This window comes from Taudactylus pleione, unplaced genomic scaffold, assembly GCF_031769625.1.
Source record: "Taudactylus pleione unplaced genomic scaffold, aTauple2 ptg000903l, whole genome shotgun sequence".
NCBI lineage: Eukaryota > Metazoa > Chordata > Amphibia > Anura > Myobatrachidae > Taudactylus > Taudactylus pleione.
In genome coordinates this window covers 2,444,238-2,469,512 of record NW_028285304.1, presented here as the reverse complement: position 1 = coordinate 2,469,512, position 25,275 = coordinate 2,444,238, and the positions used below count along the sequence as shown (strand labels likewise).

General features: G+C 46.3%; 1 protein-coding gene across 4 annotated transcripts in view; it reads left to right on the top strand.

Annotated features, from left to right (window-relative positions):
- The window catches only part of LARGE1 (LARGE xylosyl- and glucuronyltransferase 1), a 469,066-nt gene that overhangs the window by 420,738 nt on the left and 23,053 nt on the right, over positions 1-25,275 (top strand). The gene's annotated exons all lie outside the window — the stretch shown is intronic.

Here is a 25,275-nt window from a genome sequence, read left to right as displayed (position 1 = left end):
TGTGTTCCCTGTGCACAGACTGCTATGTAACCTCTCCTATTCACCCACCTCTCACACCAATGTCACTGTGTGCCCTGTGCACAGACTACTATGTAACCTCTCCTATTCACCCACCACTCACACCAACGTCACTGTGTACCCTGTGCACATACTGCTATGTAACCTCTCCTATTCACCCACCACTCACACCAATGTCACTGTGTGCCCTGTGCACAGACTGCTATGTAACCTATCCTATTCACCCACCACTCACACCAATGTCACTGTGTGCCCTGTGCACAGACTGCTATGTAGCCTATCCTATTCACCCACCACTCACACCAATGTCACTGTGTGCCCTGTGCACAGACTGTTATGTAACCTATCCTATTCACCCACCACTCACACCAATGTCACTGTGTGCCCTGTGCACAGATTGCTATGTAACCTCTCCTATTCACCCACCAATGTCACTGTGTGCCCTGTGCACAGACTGCTATGTAACCTCTCCTATTCACCCACCACTCACACCAATGTCACTGTGTGCCCTGTGCACAGACTGCTATGTAACCTCTCCTATTCACCCACCACTCACACCAATGTCACTGTGTGCCCTGTGCACAGACTGCTATGTAACCTATAATATTCACCCACCACTCACACCGATGTCACTGTGTGCCCTGTGCACAGAGTACTATGTAACCTCTCCTATTCACCCACCTCTCACACCAATGTCACTGTGTGCCCTGTGCACAGACTGCTATGTAACCTCTCCTATTCACCCACCACTCACACCAATGTCACTGTGTGCCCTGTGCACAGAGTGCTATGTAACCTATAATATTCACCCACCACTCACACCGATGTCACTGTGTGCCCTGTGCACAGAGCGCTATGTAACCTCTCCTATTCACCCACCTCTCACACCAATGTCACTGTGTGCCCTGTGCACAGACTGCTATGTAACCTATCCTATTCACCCACCACTCACACCAATGTCACTGTGTGCTCTGTGCACAGACTGCTATGTAACCTCTCCTATTCACCCACCACTCACACCAATGTCACTGTGTGCCCTGTGCACAGACTGCTATGTAACCTCTCCTATTCACCCACCACTCACACCAATGTCACTGTGTGCCCTGTGCACAGACTGCTATGTAACCTCTCCTATTCACCCACCACTCACACCAATGTCACTGTGTGCCCTGTGCACAGACTGCTATGTAACCTCTCCTATTCACCCACCACTCACACCAATGTCACTGTGTGCCCTGTGCACAGACTGCTATGTAACCTATCCTATTCATCCACCACGCACACCAATGTCACTGTGTGCCCTGTGCACAGACTGCTATGTAACCTATCCTATTCACCCACCTCTCACACCAATGTCACTGTGTGCCCTGTGCACAGACTGCTATGTAACCTCTCCTATTCACCCACCACTCACACCAATGTCACTGTGTGCCCTGTGCACAGACTGCTATGTAACCTATCCTATTCATCCACCACGCACACCAATGTCACTGTGTGCCCTGTGCACAGACTGCTATGTAACCTCTCCTATTCACCCACCACTCACACCTATGTCACTGTGTGCCATGTGCACAGACTGCTATGTAGCCATTCATGTGACCACGGGTCCAAAGCCCCTCCCCCCACACCTTACCAGCCCCGCGCATGGGGCCACACCTATCTCACCAATGTCACTGTGTGCCCTGTGCACAGACTGCTATGTAGCCTATCCTATTCATGTGACCGCGGGCCCAGCACCTCTGCCCTCCACCCCTCCCCATGAAAATCAGTTCAGTAGTTTTTGCACCAGTTTGGAACAAACAGACAGCCACAACGTTTTTTTCTTATTATATTATTATACATAAGGAAAGGAAATGCAGGTGCACACTCTAAGCCAGGGGTGGCCAACCCGCGGTTCTCAGGCCTCATGCGGCTCTTTTGGTTTTGAGATGCGGCTGCCCCCCACTGGAACTGTGAACGCTTGCCTCTGAAGCAATCGGAGGCTAAAGAAGCTTCTGATGGCTGCAGAGGCCAGCCTTCCCAGTGATACAGTACGCGGGTGATGTCATGATGTCACCCATTATGTGAGGAGCCTGCCCTGCGTGTCTGCTGGATCTAGCTAGATCCAGTCAGGAGCAGCGGGAGCCAGCGTGGTCAGGTAAGTACTGGACTGGGGGCACTGCATAAGGGGCACAACTACAGGGGGCACTGCATAAGGGGCACTGCATAAGGGGAACAACTACAGGGGGCACAACTACAGGGGGCACTGCATAAGGGCCACTGCTGCAGGGGGCACGACTACAGGGGGAACTGAATAAGGGGCAAAACTACAGGGGGCACTGCAGAAGGGGCAAAACTACAAGGGGCACTGCATAAGGGGCAACACTACAGGGTACACTGCATAAGGGGTAACACTACAGGGGGCACTGCATAAGGGGAACAACTACAGGGGGCACTGAATAAGGGGCAAAACTACAGGGGGCACTGAATAAGGGGCAAAACTACAGGGGGCACTGCAGAAGGGGCAAAACTACAGGGAACACTGCATAAGGGGTAACACTACAGGGGGCACTGCATAAGGGGTAACACTACAGGGGACACTGCATAAGGGGCAAAACTACAGGGGGCACTGCATAAGGGGCAAAACTACAGGGGGCACTGCATAAGGGGCAAAATTTACAGGGGACACTGCATATGGAGCACAACTACAGGGGGAACTGCATATGGGGCACAACTAGAGGGGGCACTGCATGTGAGGCAGAACTACAGGGGGCACTGCATAATGGGCACGATTGTCTGAGAGCCAGTGGGGGGCAGCCTGAGAGCTGGGGGATGATGCCTGCTTTCATGCTTATAAGGGCAGAGTAGGCCTGTTGAGATAACTCCGGGGGGGCAGAATGGAGTGGCACATGAGGGGCCGCTGCAGTGGCATGGGGGGGGGCTACAATTACACATGAATGGGGCTGGAATGGGAGGGAGTTGGAGTGACACATGGAGGGGCTGTACTTTATGTGGATCTTGTTTCAGTGTATTTTATGTGGATCTTGTTTCAGTGTATTTTATGTGGATCTTGTTTCAGTGTATTTTATGTGGATCTTGTTTCAGTGTATATTATGTGGATCTTGTTTCAATGTATTTTATGTGGATCTTGTTTCAGTGTATATTATGTGGATCTTGTTTCAAGTGTATTTTATGTGGATCTTGTTTCAGTGTATTTTATGTGGATCTTGTTTCAGTGTATATTATGTGGATCTTGTTTCAGTGTATATTATGTGGATCTTGTTTCAGTGTATATTATGTGGATCTTGTTTCAGTGTATATTATGTGGATCTTGTTTCAGTGTATACTATGTGGATCTTGTTTCAGTGTATATTATGTGGATCTTGTTTCAGTGTATTTTATGTGGATCTTGTTTCAGTGTATATTATGTGGATCTTGTTTCAGTGTATATTATGTGGATCTTGTTTCAGTGTATATTATGTGGATCTTGTTTCAGTGTATATTATGTGGATCTTGTTTCAGTGTATTTTATGTGGATCTTGTTTCAGTGTATATTATGTGGATCTTGTTTCAGTGTATATTATGTGGATCTTGTTTCAGTGTATTTTATGTGGATCTTGTTTCAGTGTATTTTATGTGGATCTTGTTTCAGTGTATATTATGTGGATCTTGTTTCAGTGTATATTATGTGGATCTTGTTTCAGTGTATATTATGTGGATCTTGTTTCAGTGTATATTATGTGGATCTTGTTTCAGTGTATATTATGTGGATCTTGTTTCAGTGTATTTTATGTGGATCTTGTTTCAGTGTATTTTATGTGGATCTTGTTTCAGTGTATATTATGTGGATCTTGTTTCAGTGTATATTATGTGGATCTTGTTTCAGTGTATTTTATGTGGATCTTGTTTCAGTGTATTTTATGTGGATCTTGTTTCAGTGTATATTATGTGGATCTTGTTTCAGTGTATATTATGTGGATCTTGTTTCAGTGTATTTTATGTGGATCTTGTTTCAGTGTATATTATGTGGATCTTGTTTCAGTGTATATTATGTGGATCTTGTTTCAGTGTATTTTATGTGGATCTTGTTTCAGTGTATTTTATGTGGATCTTGTTTCAGTGTATATTATGTGGATCTTGTTTCAGTGTATATTACGTGGATATTGTTTCAGTGTATATTATGTGGATCTTGTTTCAGTGTATTTTATGTGGATCTTGTTTCAGTGTATATTATGTGGATCTTGTTTCAGTGTATATTATGTGGATCTTGTTTCAGTGTATATTATGTGGATCTTGTTTCAGTGTATTTTATGTGGATCTTGTTTCAGTGTATTTTATGTGGATCTTGTTTCAGTGTACTTTATGTGGATCTTGTTTCAGTGTATTTTATGTGGATCTTGTTTCAGTGTACTTTATGTGGATCTTGTTTCAGTGTATATTATGTGGATCTTGTTTCAGTGTATTTTATGTGGATCTTGTTTCAGTGTATTTTATGTGGATCTTGCTTGTCGCAGTGTATTTTATGTGGATCTTGTTTCAGTGTATTTTATGTGGATCTTGTTTCAGTGTATTTTATGTGGATCTGGCTTGTTTCAGTGTATATTATGTGGTTCTTGTTTCAGTGTATTTTATGTGGATCTGGCTTGTTTCAGTTTATTTTGTGCTGAAGTGGCTTTTTCAGTGTATCTGGCTTGTATTTTCAAAGTGCTGGGCTCGCCTACAGCGTTACTAAAAATGGGGGTGTGACACTCCTGCAAATGTCATACCAAAGGCGTGCGCACAAAAATGTTGGGTGGCCTTGTGACAGATAGGCTTTGCCCCACTTTTGGCGAGCGCCTTCGACGCGCGCATGCTATCGGCTCTTTAACTTGTCTACTGATATTTTTGGGCTCTTACTGACTGGTTGGCCACTCCTGCTCTAAGCACTACTGATAATCAAAACATTTCTAATAAACTGTAACAATTAGCCTGGTGTATGAATAAGGCTCTGAGTACATGTTTGGGCAAAAATGTATGCTCACTAAGGCTGCATAGACGTAGGCTGTGTTAGATGAAAAGAGTGAGATTATAAGTGTAATTACTATTTGATAACTAAGTCAGAATTACGCCGGAGTTAAACTGGAGGAAAACTGAGGGAAAACAAACTCAAAACCAGACCACTTTCTGAATGACAACAAGCAACATATTTATGTGAATTACCAAAATCACCATCTTCTGCTTCATGATTATCCAGGAAACTCCTTACTACACTCCCTGCTTGGATATAACACTTCAGACTGGATCGGCTTGGTACATTGTAATTTTGCCCTCAAACTACATAAATTCTTGTTTGTATTGCCTTTTCCCATTGTGTCACACCTATCCTCTTTAATCATTTATTTAATAACTAATTCCTGCACCCACTACTCACACACCTCTCTTTATATATCACTTTCGGAGCTGCGCTCATACATTGGCAGCACTGTTCTTTTACCTCTATTTTTAAACATTTAACAACTTTAATCCACACTGTCTGTATATCACACTGTCCCTACATCACACAGCCTCCACATCACACTGTCCCTACATCACACAGCCTCCACATCACACTGTCCCTACATCACACAGCCTCCACATCACACTGTCTCTATATCACACAGCCTCCACTCCAGTTTTCATTTCACTAATTACCTCGTCCATAGCATGAACACTCTGACTTCAAACACCCCCTTATTCAGTGCCCACATAATCCTCTACGTTATCCATCCCTATCCTCCCCCTCTTGTCTCCTCCATTTGCTGTTCCCCCTATTTTCTCTTATCAGTCTCCCTTCCAACCCTCTGCTTCTTTCCCCCACCTGTCCTGTTCCTCCACTATCAACCACCTCCCTCCCTCCATGGCCTTGCTACCCCACCACTATGCCCACCTGGTTCTGCCTGTCACCTCCAGGGTTACCAAGAGAAATTCTGGGCCCGGGTACTGCAACATCTTATTGGACCACAGCATGTTGGGCATGGCTGCACCCATTTGTGGGTGGGTCTAGCATGTGAGATGCACCCACTCACTGGAGCATGGCATAGCATCCAGCAGCTGGGATTAAAGTAGTCACTACTGTATCAGGATGGCGGGACAGTCCCATAATATATCCATTTTTTATCAGGATGTATGTAGATGCTAAAATGTAACACACAATAATTAAAGTGCTACAACTTTATTTTGTACATCTCTCATATAAATAACACATAAACAAAATCTATTTTCTGTCAGAGACAGATGAATGAAGGACTTGATCTTGACATAACATCAGGTCATGTTATACACACACATTCTGCAGCATATATCCTAACCCACTGCTCCATGCTCCTTCCTCACTATCTACCCCATCTGTGTCGCCCCTGTCTGTCTGCCCTTCCCCTTTAGAATGTAAGCTCTCACGAGCAGGGCCCTCGTCCTCATGTGCTTCTCCAATCCCTACTTATAGTATAATTTACTCCTAACTCCCCACAACGACACCTAACACTTGGTTGCTGACGCCCTGCTGCTTGTGTTATGCAGCGATGTGTATAAACCATGTCCTTGTCCTACATTGTTTTGTATTACTATTAACTGTTTTTCTTATGTGCTCATTTATGTACTGTGTAAGGCGCAGCGGAACCTTTGTGGCGCCATATAAATAAAGGATAATAATAATAATCATAATAATGTCAAGGTGACCTCATACAGGTGGGTCCCTAACATCTCTAATACTGACAGATTGGGCCAAATGTAATAGGGTGAGAGTTTAGAAAATGTGGGGGGATTAGAAGTAACCTCTCACACTTTTTAAACTCGGCCAATGTGATGAGTCTGAGAACATGAAAACTCCCATGTCTTTACACTCAAAAAACTCTCATGATTTAAACTCTCATCCAGATGTTTTCCCATTTTAAAGATACTTGGCTACCCTCCCGATTCGGCAGGGAGCCTCCCGAAAATCTCGTGAGCCTCACCAGGCCCCCCGGAAAGGCAGGCAAGCCTCCCGGCCCCAGCGAGCCGGCTGTATAAACCCCGGCAGCCTTTATATAAATGTATCCAGGACTTATTTATTGATAATGGCCCTCATAATATTACTTCCTCCCTTAACAAGGACAATACTAATTCCCATTGACAGTCGGCATAGGATGCTGCTGGGTTGCTTGTCAGTACTTCGCCTGATCCGTTATCACAAGGTCTCCCAGCACAAAGCCCGATTTGATATCTTCGTACTGAAAATGACTCCTGCGCCCGCCCAGCCTTGCTATAAATGGGTCCCTATATTATTTAGGACGGAGTCATCTGTCATTTTTAAGTTGTGAGACCTGGGAAACGAGGGGAATATATCAGACACGTTTTAAGCACCAGGCCAATGTGCCCTGTAATAAGGCCTTGTTTCTATAGTAGCCAGCACACGCAGGTTATTTACTGACACTGCAGAAGAATACAGAACACAACAGGAGTTCGCAAGGATAATTCTAAGGTGTTTTATCTGTGCTCAGCGAGAGAAAGGCCCCTTTGATGTTCCTTGCCACTTCTCTCCATTATCATGCAGACTTATTACAGCCAAGTGAGTTCTGTGTCTTCATTCTACACTCTATAAAGTATTAAGGGATAATATGTAATTAATAAGAGGCACAATGAAACACTCGGCAGAATTAATGAGGGATAGAACTAACCGTCTCGCAGTCACTCTGAGCTTAATAAATAGAAATGGAAGATTGAACGGAACAGGTCCTGTAATCTCTGAGACAGAGGGCCTGATTCAGAGCCGGACGCTCTGACAAGAGCGCTCGCTCTGAATCAGGGCCCTCCTACCTAAAAATGGAGCGGCCTCTTGAACGCTCGCATAGCTGTGGGTGATAAGCGTCCATGATGCGAGCGTCCATGATGATGGTCGCGATGGTCAAGACCATCGCAACCATCGGGCTTGCGACGAGACCCTGCGGTGGGGTCTCGTTGCCGCAAGCCCTGGAGTGCTTTTGGCTCTATCAGAGCCAAAATCACTCCCACTGACATCACTAGTGATGTCAGTGGGGCCGGACCCAGACGGTAGGCGTTCCCATGGGAACGCCTCCGTCTGGCAGCCACGACTCCGGCACGCCCACCAAAGGGGGCGTGCTGTCAGTCACCATCGACAGCATGCCCCCTTTGGGGCGAGACCCGGAGCGACAGCTTGGCTGTCGCTATGCGGGTCTCGCGCATACGCACGACGGAGCTCCCTCCGTTGTGCGCATGCGCATTAGGGCACCATCGACCAGCTTGCAAGCGTCCTACGCTCGCGAGCGGGTCTGAATTAGGCCCAGACTACGGCTGTTATCAGGTGTCCAGGAGCCATGTTTTTGCCGAGTATGAAAGACATAGGGAAAAAGAAGCAGAGCTCCCGGCACAGAGAGCTCACAATCTAAAAGGGTTGTGAAAATAAGGATGCTATCTACCTCTATTTCTACGTGTCCCGTGGTGGCCTCAAGTTGATAGGACAAAACAACGCATGTTTTCCCCAGAGATGACTTTCACCTTATCCAATGGGGTTAATGCTGGAAAATATGGGCTACGAGAAAATGGCCATTGGTCTCCAGCACACTGATGGGTCTACATGAGACGCTGTTTACCCAAGGATGTGTGATGAATTACAGGTGATTTGTGCCCAAACAAGTGTGCTGATTTATTGAAACTGCGTGCTGCGTTACAAGGGAACTGTTTCCAAGCCATGCTTGCCTATTCTCATGGAAGGTGTGGGAGGCCCACGATTTTTCGGGCAGTCCCCCCGCAGCCCCTGTTGCGCATGGGAAAGAGGGCATGGTCATACATCACAGGGGTGTGACATGAGTCACTGGGACGTGGCCTCGCGTCAGGCCCATTTCATACATGTCAACTCTCCCAATTCTCCCGGCCACCTCGCGGTTATGAGAGAATCCCCCAAAGCGGGGGTGGCTCATGACGCGATTCACGCTGAATCACCTCATTTTGCGGAAATCTGGGCATTGTGTAGCGGGAGCGGGGCCAAACTGTCCCCTGCTCCGCCCCCAATGCCAGCCACGCCCCCTTGCTTTTCCGATCTGGCTGCTGCCTCCCGGAAGGTAGCTAACAGAGGAGCTACTTGATGTGCAGCATTGCTATTTTAGCGCAAGATAAAGGCATTTTTTGTAATATATATATATGTGTGTGTGTGTGTGTGTGTGAATATCGGAACTGATGTAGAGCGCCAAATGTGCAAATTTTTTAACATGAATCAAAACTTAATGTGTACCATTAAAACCATTAGTATAAAAGATAAATGTGCAAAAAAGTGCAAAAATATATATACATAAATAAATACAATTAAAAGTGCGGAATATTGCAGTACTGTGCATGTCAGTGTAATAATTAATTCAGAATATAGACCTGACCCTGACACATAGGGCAGTACATAAAAGATAACAATTAAAAAATTTTGAAATAAAACAATGGTTCATAAAAAAGTTACTGAATGAGGATAAAAAGGAATAGCTTATCTGGATAAAAAGGAAAGGTAAAGTTCATGAGAAGGTGGAACCAGGAGTCCCCAACGCGTTTCATCCAGTCAGTCATATATATATATATATATATATATATAGATAGATATATATATATATATATATGACAATTTTATGACACACCTTCCAGATGGAGCACTACACGTCCCCTTCAGCACACAGGCGCTGCTTCCACAATCTCCCCGAAATGCTTATTCAAAGTTATCCAAGTATGGTTTAAAGTTGTTTTCTTTAAATCCCTGAGAACTTATCACAAAGGTCATTGGTAGCATTGAATTCTTACCCGTAGGGAGAGCGAAATCTGCCAAATGTGAATTGATCCATATTATCTGAAGTATAAAAACATGTTTTGATCGCATGTCGTGTGTGAAAAGGCGCAGGTCCCGTCCCGAGACGTTCCTTTGTGTCGGGGAAATGTGACACAGTGTGCAGCCATTTTGGTACAATTCACGGTCGGAAAAAAAAAAAAAGCGCCATTGTAAAGAGGCACTAACCTCCGTAATTGCAGCCCTTTGTGGAGTTAATTAACCCTAACTTTGGTTTGTGGGTTCATTTCCGCGTTATGAAGTGGTGAGAATTACAATGTGACCTTCATGTCACACAGAGAGATCGTTAAATGTCAGCCGCACACATCTTTCAGCGCTAAGAAAGCTGTTTAATTGCTTTGCTAATTCCTGCCTAAAAGCTTAGAGTAATTACAAAGAGCACATCGAACGGATCCTAGAAAACACAAGTACATAAAGTTATATCCTCCAGTCTCCAAGCCGTGACACTGCCACCGGGTTATCTCTGATCCACTCTCGCCTGCTCTCGCAGAACGTCCGGGAGACTCGCGTATTGTGGGCCGCACTCACGGAAGAGTAGACAACTCGCTCGCATCCCATCCACTTCTGCGGCGCAGTGGGCGGGACCATGATGGCGCCATTTACTGTGAATCGCTCCATTGTGGCCTCCATCTCACACTGCGAAAGGCAGCATTTTACAACTGATCAGGGCCTGTGATTCTTTTACACAATTCATGGTTTCCCGGCATGTGCACCTGCTACCTGAACCGCTCTCGGTGGAGAGTCCCGCATATACAGTCAGCAACTTTGATCTGATCCTTAGTATCCCATCAGTGTGAGTAATGTTTGCTGGAGTACTTTGTTGCTTCAACTTACAGACCTTTATAATTGCTGGCATGTTTAAAGTTATAACGGTTAAAATGCTCTAAGTAACATTACACCTAACCCTTCCCCTATTGCCTAACCCTAGCCCTCCCTCTAGTGCCTAACCCTCCCCCTAGTACCTAACCCTCCCCCTATTGCCTAAGCCTAACCCTCCCATTAGTGCCTAACCCACTCCCTTGTGCCTAACCGTAACCCTCCCCCTAGTGCTTAACCCTCCCCTTAGGCCTAACCCTCCCCCTAGTGCCTAACCGTAACCCTCCCATTAGTGCCTAACCCTCCCCCTAGTGCCTATCCGTAACCCTCCTCCTAGTGCCTATCCGTAACCCTCCTCCTAGTGCCTAACCCTCCCCCTAGTGCCTATCCGTAACCCTCCTCCTAGTGCCTATCCGTAACCCTCCTCCTAGTGCCTAACCCTCCCCTTAGTGCCTAACCCTCCTCCTAGTGCCTAACCCTCCCCCTAGTGTCTATCCGTAACCCTCCTCCTAGTGCCTAACCCTCCCCCTAGTGCCTAACCCTCCCCCTAGTGCCTATCCGTAACCCTCCTCCTAGTGACTATCCGTAACTCTCCTCCTAGTGCCTAACCCTCCCCTTAGTGCCTAACCCTCCTCCTAGTGCCTAACCATTACCCACCCATTAGTACCTAACCCTCCCGCTAGTGTCTAACCCTAACCTTTCCCCTAGTGCTTAACTCTATCCCTTCCCCTGGTGCCTAACCCTTCCCCTAGTGTCTAACCCTAACCCTCCCCCTAGTGCCTAACCCTAACCCTCCCCCTAGTGCCTAACCCTAACTCTCCCATTATGACTAACACTAACCCTTCCGCTAGTGCCTAACCCTCCCCCTAGTGCCTAGCCCTAACTTCCCCTCCCTTACCTTAACCATCCCTCTACTGCCCAACCCACCAATCCCGCAGCCTAACCCTAACTTCCCACCTCATAGCCTAACCCTAACCTTTCCTCTAGTGCCTAACCCACCAATCCCGCAGCCTAACCCTCCCCCTAGTGCCTAACCTCCCCTTAGTGCCTAACCCTCCCCTTAGTGCCTAACTGTAACCCTCCCCCTAGTGCTTAACACTCCCCTTAGTGCCTAACCCTCCCCCTAGTGCCTAACCGTAACCCTCCCATTAGTGCCTAACCCTCCCCCTAGTGCCTATCCGTAACCCACCCCCTAGTGCCTAACCCTGCCCCTAGTGCCCTACAGCAACCCTCCCATTAGTACCTAACCCTCCCGCTAGTGTCTAACCCTAACCTTTCCCCTAGTGCCTAACCCTAACCCTTCCCCAGTGTCTAACCCTAACCCTCCCCCTAGTGCCTAACCCTAACCCTTCCCCAGTGTCTAACCCTAACCCTCCCCCTAGTGCCTAACCCTAACCCTCCCCCTAGTGCCTAACCCTAACTCTCCCCCTAGTGCCTAACTCTAACTCTCCCATTATGACTAACCCTAAACCTTCCGCTAGTGCCTAACCCTCCCTCTAGTGCCTAACCCTCCTCCTAGTGCCTAGACCTAACTTCCCCTCCCTTACCCTAATCATCACTCTAGTGCCTAACCCACCAATCCCGCAGCCTAACCCTCCCCCTAATGCCTAACCCTAACTTCCCCCCTCATAGCCTAACCCTAACTTTTCCTCTAGTGCCTAACCCACCAAACCCGCAGCCTAACCCTCTCCCTACTGCCTAACACTAACTTCCCCCCTCATAGCCTAACCCTAACCTTTCCTCTAGTGCCTAACCCACCAAACCCGCAGCCTAACCCTCTCCCTACTGCCTAACACTAACTTCCCCCCTCATAGCCTAATCCTAACCTTTCCTCTAGTGCCTAACCCACCAAACCCGCAGCCTAACCCTCTCCCTACTGCCTAACACTAACTTCCCCCCTCATAGCCTAACCCTAACCTTTCCTCTAGTGCCTAACCCACCAATCCCACAGTCTAACCCTCTGCCGAGTGCTTAACAGTTCTCTCAAATCTCCCTTTCCTCCCCCAATGGGGACAGCTGGGCAGTATGTTTATATATAACATGGCTAATCCAGCTGTGTTACAGGTCTGACTATTGTGCCAGTGCCCTATAGAATTCATCCACTTGGACTCTCGTAACTTTACTCTTCTCGTTTCTCCTCATTTCTGGTCCTTTTTCTATGCTCATGAAAGAAAATAAGTTGCTATAAACATGGGGCAATAAAAAGGAAAATGCCTCTTAAACTCTCCTAGACATGTGTCTATGGTGTCTTTCCCCCTGGCACCGCAGTACCGATAGCTACCTCCATCCTGGCAGTATTGTACTTTCTAAAAACATGGCAGACTTCTATTCTGCCCTTGTGTGGCCCCTTCTTCTGCATCCTGGGTGCCGAAAAGATGGGGCCACACAAGGGCAGAAGGCAAGGCAGCTGGACCCAGACACCACAACACTCCCGGCATCCGATTCATCAGTACTTGCCGTGGCGAATTTACTGCTTCCTTGCAAGACATTGCCCTTCAGAGGAAAAAAGCTGTCCTAGCCCAGTACAGTAGGGATGCGTAAGACTGGCGCCAATTTCCCTGTTGGATCCAATTGTAGATCCAGATGGGCAGCTTGGAACAGCAGGAGCTTTTCAACAATGCCCCTCAGAAAATAGTTAAAAAGATAAAAGGTGGTTCCGGAGCTTTCTGTGACCTATTCCGAGTTTTTGTTTGATAGTGATCTCGATGTGTTTATAGATATGTAAAAAAATTAAACAATATCGTATAATACCGTTGAGACTTTTTCTTTTTTTTTTAAAAGTTGAAATACACTCACCATATATTGCTGAGTGGTACGCGTTGGACACAATTCTCACCGTGGTCCCCCCACCGATCCTTATCAATCTGGAGTGACTCAAAGACATCCAGATCCACGTTCCTTTTTGGAACCACCGTAGGACCACGGTGAGAATTGTGTCCAACGCGTACCACTCAGCAATATATGGTGAGTGTATTTCAACTTTTCAAAAAAAAAAAAAGTCTCAACGGTATTATACGATATTGTTTAATTTTTTTACATATCTATAAACACATCGAGATCACTATCAAACAAAAACTCGGAATAGATCACAGAAAGCGCCGGAACCACCTTTTATCTTTCTAGCCCAGTATAGGGTAAGTGAGGGACAGCTCTTCCACAACACCGGACCATACCGGCAGTTGGCCCCCCAACCACTCCCCAAGAGGCTATAACCATTGTGGTCATATGACCCGTTGTTTTTAATTCTCTGGCTTTTCGCTCTTTCTATTCTCATCCCCAGTTTAACCATTCCCCATCCTTATTTCTACCTTTTGTTACTTCAATTCTTTTTACTTGATGTCCCTTTCCCCCACCCCCATATTTAAAAAACTTTTTTTTTTTGGGTGGCTTTAGTCTAGCGCTCAATCCACCGCTGCAAGGCTGTAGTGCTTTTTAGACTTCTATTAAAGATGCAACAAACTAACTCTTCTGTGCATCAGGGCCTAACACTTCTGGGCGCCTGATTAAAGCTTAGGACGACGGCAATGCAGCAGCGAAAATGTCTCAATGTCTGCAAAGATCACCCGAGCATAGGGACGCCCACAGCTGCCTCCTTACCTGCGTTAATATAGGTAATATCACTGCAGGTCTGACCACTCCCAAAGGCTGACAACCTGTCACTCACTCTGCGATGGATTCCTATGTGCGTCCGTGATCGCTGTGCCTGCAGTGCGGCTTATATGAATGCGCGGTGGCAAACAATCTCTCAATTGCGCGCATAATCACCTTTGCGTCTGTTTCTGAATCAGGCACAATCTGCGGTAACATCAGCCGGCTAAGTGGCCCATGGGGGTCACCCAAGCCGGCCGCCACAGATGAGAGATAGAGGCTCAGAAATCTCCGTCAGCCAACGGAGATCCTGGCCTCTTCTCTCCCCTCCCAACGACGGCGACATGCCTCTGTTTCAGGAATTGGGGGCTGTCGCTGCCCCCCTTCTGCCCACAAACGGCAGCAGACTGTCAATCACTGACGGTCTGTTGCAGGTCTGCGTGCGAACACGCAGGACCCGTACTGCACATGCCCAGTACAGGTCAGGCGCCTGCACAGATTCCCGAACATCGGGAATCTGCATTCACTCAGCAGTGCACGGTGAATAGGGCCCTCTGTCCGGGCGGCAATGTTTCCCTGTACAGGTGAGTCCAGTGCTTCTGTATTCCTCACTGCAAAGCACATACAGGCCGAACAAGCGTAACAGCAGCCTTTAGATCCCTATGGAAATAGGGATCAGCTGTGTACACGTGTGATATGGACAAAGCAGACCTGGGAAGTGGACTATTTCCTTCATTGACTACAGATACATCACTGTGCATAGCAGGTGCCTACAATGTTACCCCAAGGACTGTTACTTCCAGTATGTTACCCCATGCTGTATTGTGACGCCCCTGCATAGCCGCCATAGACAGACTTGTTTTGCCCGGTGCCACCAGTACTCCCACCGAGCCCGCTTTCCTTTATTGTTCAGCTCCCGAGTCCCAGCATATTACAGTATATGTCACAATAAGCAGTACAGGAGGACTGAGATTGTTATCTACGTGCCGCAGACTGTCTGCACAGAGCCACAGAGTGCTCCTCATCTCTGGGAAATCCTCCTTTATTCTCAATTACCTGCTTCAGTGCACCTCTCCCGTGAGTGGTATTCCTCTGACACTCCTGCGGGAGATTGCTTATATTATGTTGGAATCTGTAGGAGCACATAATAATGCCGTCACTGTCCCCTGCAGCTCCAGGGCCAGCTCCAGCAGGGGGGCAGTGTGTGTGTGTGTGTGTGTGTGTGTGTGTGTGTGTGTGTGTGTGTGTGTGTGTGTGTGTGTGTGTGTGTGTGTGTGTGTGTGTGTGTGTGTGTGTGTGTGTGTGTGTGTGTGTGTGTGTGTGTGTGTGTGTGTGTGTGTGTGTGTGTGTGTGTGTGTGTGTGTGTGTGTGTGTGTGTGTGTGTGTGTGTGTGTGTGTGTGTGTGTGTGTGTGTGTGTGTGTGTGTGTGTGTGTGTGTGTGTGTGTGTGTGTGTGTGTGTGTGTGTGTGTGTTACCAGCAGGGGCAGTATTGTGTTGCTGTGTAACCGACAGCAATTAGTAGAGTTACTGTATTCTGATTTGTGTTCTGAGGGTATCATGAGGGATTGTGGATACAGAGTTGTACAGTAAAGCCACGGCTATTCCAGCATTGATTACATTCTGGAAAGAGGCTTTGTGTACTCACAATGAGCAAACGTTGGAGCGGGGCTAAACTGTCACTCTCCACTCCTTCTAATCCAGCTTCGACATTCAGGTGTATATATATATATATATATATATATATATATAATTAGGTGTGAATAGGTCATAAATAAAATAACTTCAATGGGCAATTTAGAAACTTCAATGGGCAATTTAGTGAACTGAAGTCGTAGATCGTCGAGACCTAAATCTGCATTTGCAGGTCAGCTTTGTGAGTGACCCCCACATGTTGTGTCCTGGAAGGTCAGTCAGGAGAAAGTCAGTGAGACTCAGCCCATTTATACCTTTATAAATAATGGTTGCCTTTCACTGAGTGTCAGATCGCCGACAGTGACAATCATTACGTCAACATCAGAATGTCGACATTTATGCTCTCGAAGTGGTTAAAATGTCCACATCATAAACGTCGACGCCTGTAAAATGTCGGCACGTACAGAATGTGGACATATGACTTGTCAACATTGGCATCATGTTGACATTAGCTTTGAGGTTTGTCTTAGGTTTAGGGGTTATGGTTAGGATTACAATTACCTTAAAACTACAATGTCAACATGCTGGCCATGTCGGCATTTTCATCAGTGTCGAGTCGACACTGTCATGTTGACTTTATAAATGTGGACCTAATATACAGTTGCCGTAGGAACTGGCTGCATCAGGAATAATACAGTTGTAGGGTAAATCCAGCTGTAGCTATCATTATACAGTTGGGAATTCCTAAAAACCCTTAAATCAGAGGTTCCCAAACGCGGTCCTCAGGGCTCCCCAACAGTTCAGGTTTTAGTGATAGCCAAAGTTGAGTACAGGTGGTTAACTCAAATTGACTGAGGTACTAATTAAGTCACCTGTAGTCAAGCATGGATATCCTTAAAACCTGGACTGTTAGGGTGCCATGAGGACCGAATGTGGGAACCCCCGGCTTAAACCATAAATTATACAAATCCTGATTCTTACTGCATATAAGATCGCAGTCGCACACTGAAAACGGCCGCGAGGCGCCTGCTTTTGAACCGCAAACCCCCTTCTCCCAGTTGTTGCCCAAAAAAAGGTCCCTGACTGGCAATCAATTTGCAAATAAATCCACACAGCAAACAACATCGGTAGTGTAACTTGATGCATGCGCAGGGCGACTCAGACGGATGCGCAGATTACCGGTAATCGCTCAAGTACGAAAGCATTGCATCCATCTCTGAATCGGGCCCAGGCCGGGATGCATGACACATCGCAATTTGCATGTAACGCCACTCAGCTCTGCCTTTGTTAGTTACACCGGTATGCATGAAAAAAACGCAAAAGACAGCTCTACCGGTAAGAGCCGTCCTTTGCGAGAGAAGGACTTCTGGCTTTATGACCCAGAGGTCCTTCTGGCGAAGGAAGCGCGCTCTGCAGGGGGTGCTGGGAGGAATCCGATTAGATTCCTCCCAGGGAAGCGTTGCGCATAGAAGCCAGAGGCTTTGCCCATCGCATCCAAGCATATTCCGGGGTTTGGTGCATATGAGAAATATGGTCAAACCCCTGAAAACGGTATTTTGACGATGTCATAACTGGACCCCCGGAAGGATCTGCCATCCATTATGTGGTGATAATACTGGCAGTCGCAGGTCCGTAGCAGGGGCAATGCTAAAATGACGCAAATCGCTTCGTTTAGCCCCTCCCCCTCCCCGTGGAGCCACAAATTGCAGCACTTTGCCACAATGGGTGATGCCTCCTAGAAGAGAGAATAGAAGAGTCGGCTGAGTGTGCGCCATTTTCAGTTGACTCTTTTGCAACAAGCCTGGGCTAGGTGTACATGGCGTTACTAGCAACGGGCGCTGCTCTCGCGGCAGCTTAGACCTGTCCTGCTCAAAATGCAGGCGGATGTTCGCATGGGAATTCTGAAGACTGGAAGCGCCGAAATGGCGACCACGTTACGCGCATCTCAGAATTTTTCCTTCATCCTTCTGTAACGTACAGATGTACGCTTACAATCTCTGCAGCGAATGAGAACCGTTATTGTGTATTGTCAACAAAGAGTCTTTATGTTTTTATTGCAATTATTCATGTTCTAGTAGAAGAAACCGATCTCAAGAGGGAAACCGTTACTAAGGAGGACGTATTTGAACTGATGTTTCAATGGCAGCTTCCAGTATACGCGCTAAATTGTTTTATGCTATTCCCTGAGCGCGCGGCACATGAATTTCTAGGCAGAACATTTGACCAGCAGTCAGCTGGCACTAATTAGAAGTCATCCATACACACTGACAGGGGCTCGCTGATCAAATAAAGTGCTTGCCATCCAACTCTCCGCTGCCTCCAGCCACGAAGAGGTTAAACGACTTTAATTTTCTTGGTCAAACACCCCAAATCTCACTGATTTCAGTCTTGCAGCTGGAGGTTGACAGCTCCATATAATGGTGACTTACAGATAAATGAGGGAGATTTGAAGGTTAGTTGATTTTTTTTTTTTTTTTTTGTGGATGCAGGAAGTGGTTTTTGATGTGTAGTTGTTCTGCCATCTAGTGGCCATATTTGTAATGGCAGGGATGATTTTCCTAGGAGGAATCCATAATTCAGGAAATATTTCATGTACCGTATGTGATACTTTTTAAAAAAATTATTGGGGGAAACACTCATTTATTTGAAATATATATATATTTTTTTTCCTTCTGATATCTTTGGGGAAACGTATGTCTGCTTGCCCTATGTAAGCAGCCGGGCTTGCAGCATTTACAAGGGAAAGATGTTTTGCATGGTTTTGTACACAAGACACACATTTACCCGCAGTTACCCACAGTCCTCTGCTTCCTCCATAATGACAATTACAAAGCAACACTTTGTAATTGTATTTGTATCACAAGAAGAGTTATTATCATTCATGAACAACAAATTATGTTGTCCACCCTCCAGCATCAACAGCTTTGCAATTTTCAAACTCTGTAGACCAGGGGTTCTCAAACTCGGTCCTCAGGACCCCACACAGTTCACTTTTTGCAGCTCACCCAGCAGGTGCACAGATGTATTCATTACTCACTGACACATTTTAAAAGATCTACAGGTGCAGCTAATTATTTCACTAGCAATTATGTGAGGAGACCTGCAAAACATGCACTGTTTGGGGTCCTGAGGACCGAGTTTGAGAACCTGTGCTGTAGACAATTCCATACAGATCTTTCAGAAATCTAAAGGAGGGGGGCAATATAAAATGCAGTGGGCCCCCCGTAAATCACGATAACGCCTTCTACAGATCCCTCTACTGAAACATTTTGTGAAATGTAGCCCATAGGTTACAATGGCTAAAGCCATCTAATCTTTTGCAAATGAAGGGACCATAGCAGATACAGGCCTGTCCTCATACACTATTTCCGCAGCCGCGCCAAACAGCCCTTCTCTGTACGCCAGGTCCCGGCTTGAGCCGAGCATCTTTTTTCGCTGAAATATGTGTCCTAGACGCAATGCGTTCCTTGCTGAATCAGGCCCGGTATCCACAGTCCTGCTTTGTGCCGTTTCCGTGGGACAATGAAACTAAACAGCTGTGCCTGATTGTACAGAGACATGGCTGAAAATGCGTTTGGCAAAAGTTGTGTGAGGACATGGATGTGCCAGTAAATGTAAATCAGTCGAAGGTGGAAAAGCCTCTTTTAAGGATAGAATCAGTGGCGTCATTAGGGTTGGTGTCACCTAGTGCGGTAACTCCCATATCAGACCACACAGAGGGCCTGATTCAGTAAGGACTGCAATTTCAAAGCTGCACACAGGCTATAGATATGAAGTATGCATGCAGGCTATAGATATATGATGTATGCACGCAGGCTATAGATATATGATGTATGCACGCAGGCTATAGATATGATGTATGCACGCAGGCTATAGATATATGATGTATGCACGCAGGCTATAGATATGATGTATGCACACAGGCTATAGATATATGATGTATGCACACAGGTTATAGATATATGATGTATGCACGCAGGCTATAGATATGATGTATGCACGCAGGCTATAAATATGATGTATGCACACAGGCTATAGATATGATGTATGCACACAGGCTATAGATATGATGTATGCATGCAGGCTATAGATATATGATGTATGCACGCAGGCTATAGATATATGATGTATGCACGCAGGCTATAGATATGATGTATGCACGCAGGCTATAGATATGATGTATGCAGGCAGGCTATAGATATGATGTATGCATGCAGGCTAAAGATATGATGTATGCACGCAGGCTATAGATATATGTATACACGCAGGCTATAGATATATGATGTAATGCACGCAGGCTATAGATATGATGTATGCACGCAGGCTATAGATATATGATGTATGCACGCAGGCTATAGATATATGTATACACGCAGGCTATAGATATATGCTGTATACACACAGGCTATATATATATGATGTACGCACGCAGGCAGCTTTGCAATTATGGTAATGCAGCAGGCTATAGATATATGATGTATGCACGCAGGCTATAGATATATGATGTATACACGCAGGCTATAGATATATGATGTATGCATGTAGGCAATAGATATATGATGTATACACACAGGCTATAGATATATGATGTATACACGCAGACTATAGATATATGATGTATGCACGCAGGCTATAGATATATGTATACACGCAGGCTATAGATATATGATGTATGCACGTAGGCTATAGATATATGATGTATGCACACAGGCTATAGATATGATGTATGCGCGCAGGCTATAGATATATGATGTATGCACGCTGGCTATAGATATATGATGTATGCACGCAGGTTATAGATATGATGTATGCACGCAGACTATAGATATGATGTATGCACGCAGTCTATAGATATGATGTATGCACGCAGGCTATAGATATATGATGTGTACACGCAGGCTATAGATATGATGTATGAATGCAGGCTAAAGATATGATGTATGCACGCAGGCTATAGATATATGATGTATGCACGTAGGCTATAGATATATGTATACACGCAGGCTATAGATATATGATGTATGCATGCAGGCTATAGATATATGTATACACGCAGGCTATAGATATATGATATAATGCACGCAGGCTATAGATATGATGTATGCACGCAGGCTATAGATATATGATGTATACATGCAGGCTATAGATATATGATGTATGCACACAGGCTATAGATATATGATGTATACACACAGGCTATAGATATATGATGTATGCACGCAGGCAGCTTTGCAATTATGGTAATGCAGCAGGCTATAGATATATGATGTATGCACGTAGGCTATAGATATATGATGTATACACGCAGGCTATAGATATATGATGAATGCACGTAGGCTATAGATATATGATGTATACACGCAGGCTATAGATATATGATGTACTGTATACACGCAGGCTATAGATATATGATGTATGCACGCAGGCTATAGATATATGATGTATGCACGCAGGCTATAGATATATGATGTATACACGCAGGCTATAGATATATGATGTATGCACGCAGGCTATAGATATAACGTATGCACGCAGGCTATAGATATATGATGTATGCACGCAGGCTATAGATATATGTATACATGCAGGCTATAGATATATGTATACACGCAGGCTATAGATATATGATGTATGCACGCAAACTATAGATATATGATTTATACACGCAGGCTATAGATATATGATGTATGCACGCAGGCTCTAGATATAATGTATGCATGCAGGCTATAGATATATGATGTATACACGCAGGCTATAGATATATGATGTATGCACGCAGGCTATAGATATATGTATACATGCAGGCTATAGATATATGTTGTATACACACAGGCTATAGATATATGATGTATACACACAGGCTATAGATATAATGTATGCACGCAGGCTATAGATATATGATGTTTGCACGCAGACTATAGATATATGAATACATGCAGGCTATAGATATATGATGTATACACACAGGCTATAGATATAATGTATGCACGCAGGCTATAGATATATGATGTATACACGCAGGCTATAGATATATGATGTATGCACGCAGGCTATAGATATATGTATACATGCAGGCTATAGATATATGATGTATACACACAGGCTATAGATATATGATGTATACACACAGGCTATAGATATATAATGTATGCACGCAGGCAGCTTTGCCATTATGGTAATGCAGCAGGAGGCGCGATTGCGGTATCCGAGCTGCGTTTCCCAAAGCCTCATCGGATACTCTGCGGACCATCGGCCGGCTGCGGTGACCCATGGGGTCCCGCAGCCTGGCCGCGCAGATTAGAGTAAGAGGCCAGGAATCTCCGTCAGCCGATGGAGATCCTGGTCTCTTCCCTCCCCCCCAATGGTGGTGACATGCCTTGTTCCGGGAAACGGAGGCCATCGCCGCTCCCTCCCCGCCCACAAACGCCAGCAGACTGTCAATTACTGACAGTCTGCTGACAGTTTACGTGCGGGCTGGCAGACCAGTTCTTCACATGCTCAGAACGGGTCATGTGCCTGCACAGATTCCCGAACATCGTGAATCTGCGTTCAGCAGTGCACTAGCATGTAACTCTGAATCAGGCCCAGAATCCTTAGTAATAACAATAGTAGTGACATAAACATCTAGCAAAATGAAAATCATACCTTCAAATGACAATATCACACACAGCCTAAATGTACTTACATGTGGTTTCATGTGGTTGAAGTAAATATCCGGTAAGAAAATGATAGAATTCAAAGTAAAAACGTTTAGGAACTACATCAAAATTATATTAATTTTAACAATAAACTTTACAGTTAAATGAGATACATTAATGGATTAGGTTTGCCTCATTTATATAACGGCCCAAATACTGTAATGTAGAAGTTGTAGACAAATGAATATGGAAATATACTCAGAAAGTATCACTGAACTTGTCATCAAAATAATCAGAACTTTCCTTTCCTGACCTTCGAAGCTGCAAACTTGTCACCTCGCAGTAATAGTAAAATCCTATTCTGAATCAGAATTTATGATTACATGTAAAGGAAATACGTCTAAGATTTATTATACAGTGATAATATAGAATGGACCCTCTCTCTCTCTTACCTGCAGCAGCAGCAGGGGAGAGGGAAATCCTTCTCGCTGCCGCGCAGCCTCCTCCTCAGTGACCCGGAGCTGGGCCGCTGTACTGTGGGGTTATTGCCCAGCGCCTGCTCTTAGCCTCTGTCATTTTTGTGTCACCCCCCTCGAATGGTGTCACCCGGTGCGGTCCGCACCCCCCTAGTGACACCGCTGGATGGATTCACTGGTCTGATGATGTCATACACCATGTTATGGAGGCGGAGGGGGATATAATGTAACATGATGATTTTGCAGTTGTGCCGCAGTTTCAGCACAAGTCGTAGACAGTCTGTGAATCCATCAGCTGCCGTTCGAGGAGGCTGCTGTGTCCTCAGATAATCACTTTAATGGCGGTAGTATCCCGTCCAGAAGTCCCCGCTATTGGAAACCTTCCCGGGTGCTCCGCTCGCAGGCCTCGGTCATTTATCACAAAACAAGCAGCTCAGTCTCCTTCCCCTGTGCCAAGGTGTGATCTTATTCCATTACATTCAGTGCAACGGGGGCATCCTGGCTCCTACCAGCTAATCCCGCCAACCGCCGTCCACTGCCAGAGACAGCACAACTATCAGGTGAATAAGTCAAGCGTGCAGGCTGCGCCTTGTTTAATGACATTACAGCTGCATTTCGCTGGAGGAAATATTATTCTCAGGGCCGTAACTAGGGTAGTGTGACCATGGCACAGGTCTCCGCAGGGCAGGGGGCGCTGTTTGGGCCTGTCAGTTTTCCTGTTTATTATCATTCTCACTTGTAGCTTCTTCTTCTTTTATCCCCAGCATCTCCTGGCCTCCCCTATCTCTTCCCTGGCCCTTCCCCATGAGGCCATGGCCCTCTCTCAGGTGCACTATATTATGTCCCTATTTATCCCCAGCATCTCCTGGCCTCTCCTATCTCTTCCCTGGCCCTTCCCCATGAGGCCATGGCCCTCTCTCAGGTGCACTATATTATGTCCCTATTTATCCCCAGCATCTCCTGGCCTCCCCTATCTCTTCCCTGGCCCTTCCCCATGAGGCCATGGCCCTCTCTCAGGTGCACTATATTATGTCCCTATTTATCCCCAGCATCTCCTGGCCTCCCCCATCTCTTCTCTGGCCCTTCCCCATGAGGCCATGGCCCTCTCTCAGGTGCACTATATTATGTCCCTATTTATCCCCTGCATCTCCTGGCCTCCCCTATCTCTTCCCTGGCCCTTCCCCATGAGGCCATGGCCCTCTCTCAGGTGCACTATATTATGTCCCTATTTATCCCCTGCATCTCCTGGCCTCCCCTATCTCTTCCCTGGCCCTTCCCCATGAGGCCATGGCCCTCTCTCAGGTGCACTATATTATGTCCCTATTTATCCCCTGCATCTCCTGGCCTCCCCTATCTCTTCCCTGGCCCTTCCCCATGAGGCCATGGCCCTCTCTCAGGTGCACTATATTACGTCCCTATTTATCCCCAGCATCTCCTGGCCTCCCCTATCTCTTCCCTGGCCCTTCCCCATGAGGCCTTGGCCCTCTGTCAGGTGCACTATCTTATGTCCCTATTTAAAAATGGGGCCAATGCTCTCTCTGGCACAGGGCACCAAAAAGTCTAGTTACGGCTCTGCTAGTGATGGCTTTCGTTACAGTGACCCGATCTCATAGGGAGCACCTCACCCTTAGTGATTCACGCCTTTAAATGACTAGTACTGTATGTTTTAGAATATAACTTTCATGTATGAACCATGAAGGTAACATATGTTACACATACAAGAGGTAATCTAACGTTCCACTGCAGGTTATAAAGTAAAGCTTTGCCGCACCAGTTCCATACAGACAGCTGACGCTCCTTGATGGTGTTTGGAACAATGGGCCTGATTCAGACCCGCTCGAAAGTGGGTCGATGTTGTGCACTGCGCATGCGCACGACGGCAGGAGCTCCGTCGTGCGCATGCGCCAGACGCGACGAGCGAAGGACTTTCCTTCGCTCGTTGTGTCTGATCAAAGGGGGCGTGCTGTCGATGTTGATTGACAGCACGCCCCCTTTGGTGGGCGTGCCGGGGGCGTGCCTCCCTGACGGGGGCGTTCCCAAGGGAACGCCTACCGTCAGAAGCCGGCCCACTGACATCACTAGTGATGTCAGTGGGAGTGATTTTGGCTCTGATAGAGCCAAAATCACTCCGGGCCTTGCGGTTCAAAAACTCAACCGCAGGCTCCGGCTCGCAGTGGCGATGGTCGCGATGGTCAAGACCATCGCGGCCATCAAACTGCACGCTCGTATAGGCTGTGGGGGGTGACCCACAGCTATACGAGCGTCCAGGAGGACGCTCCATAATTATGGAGGGCGG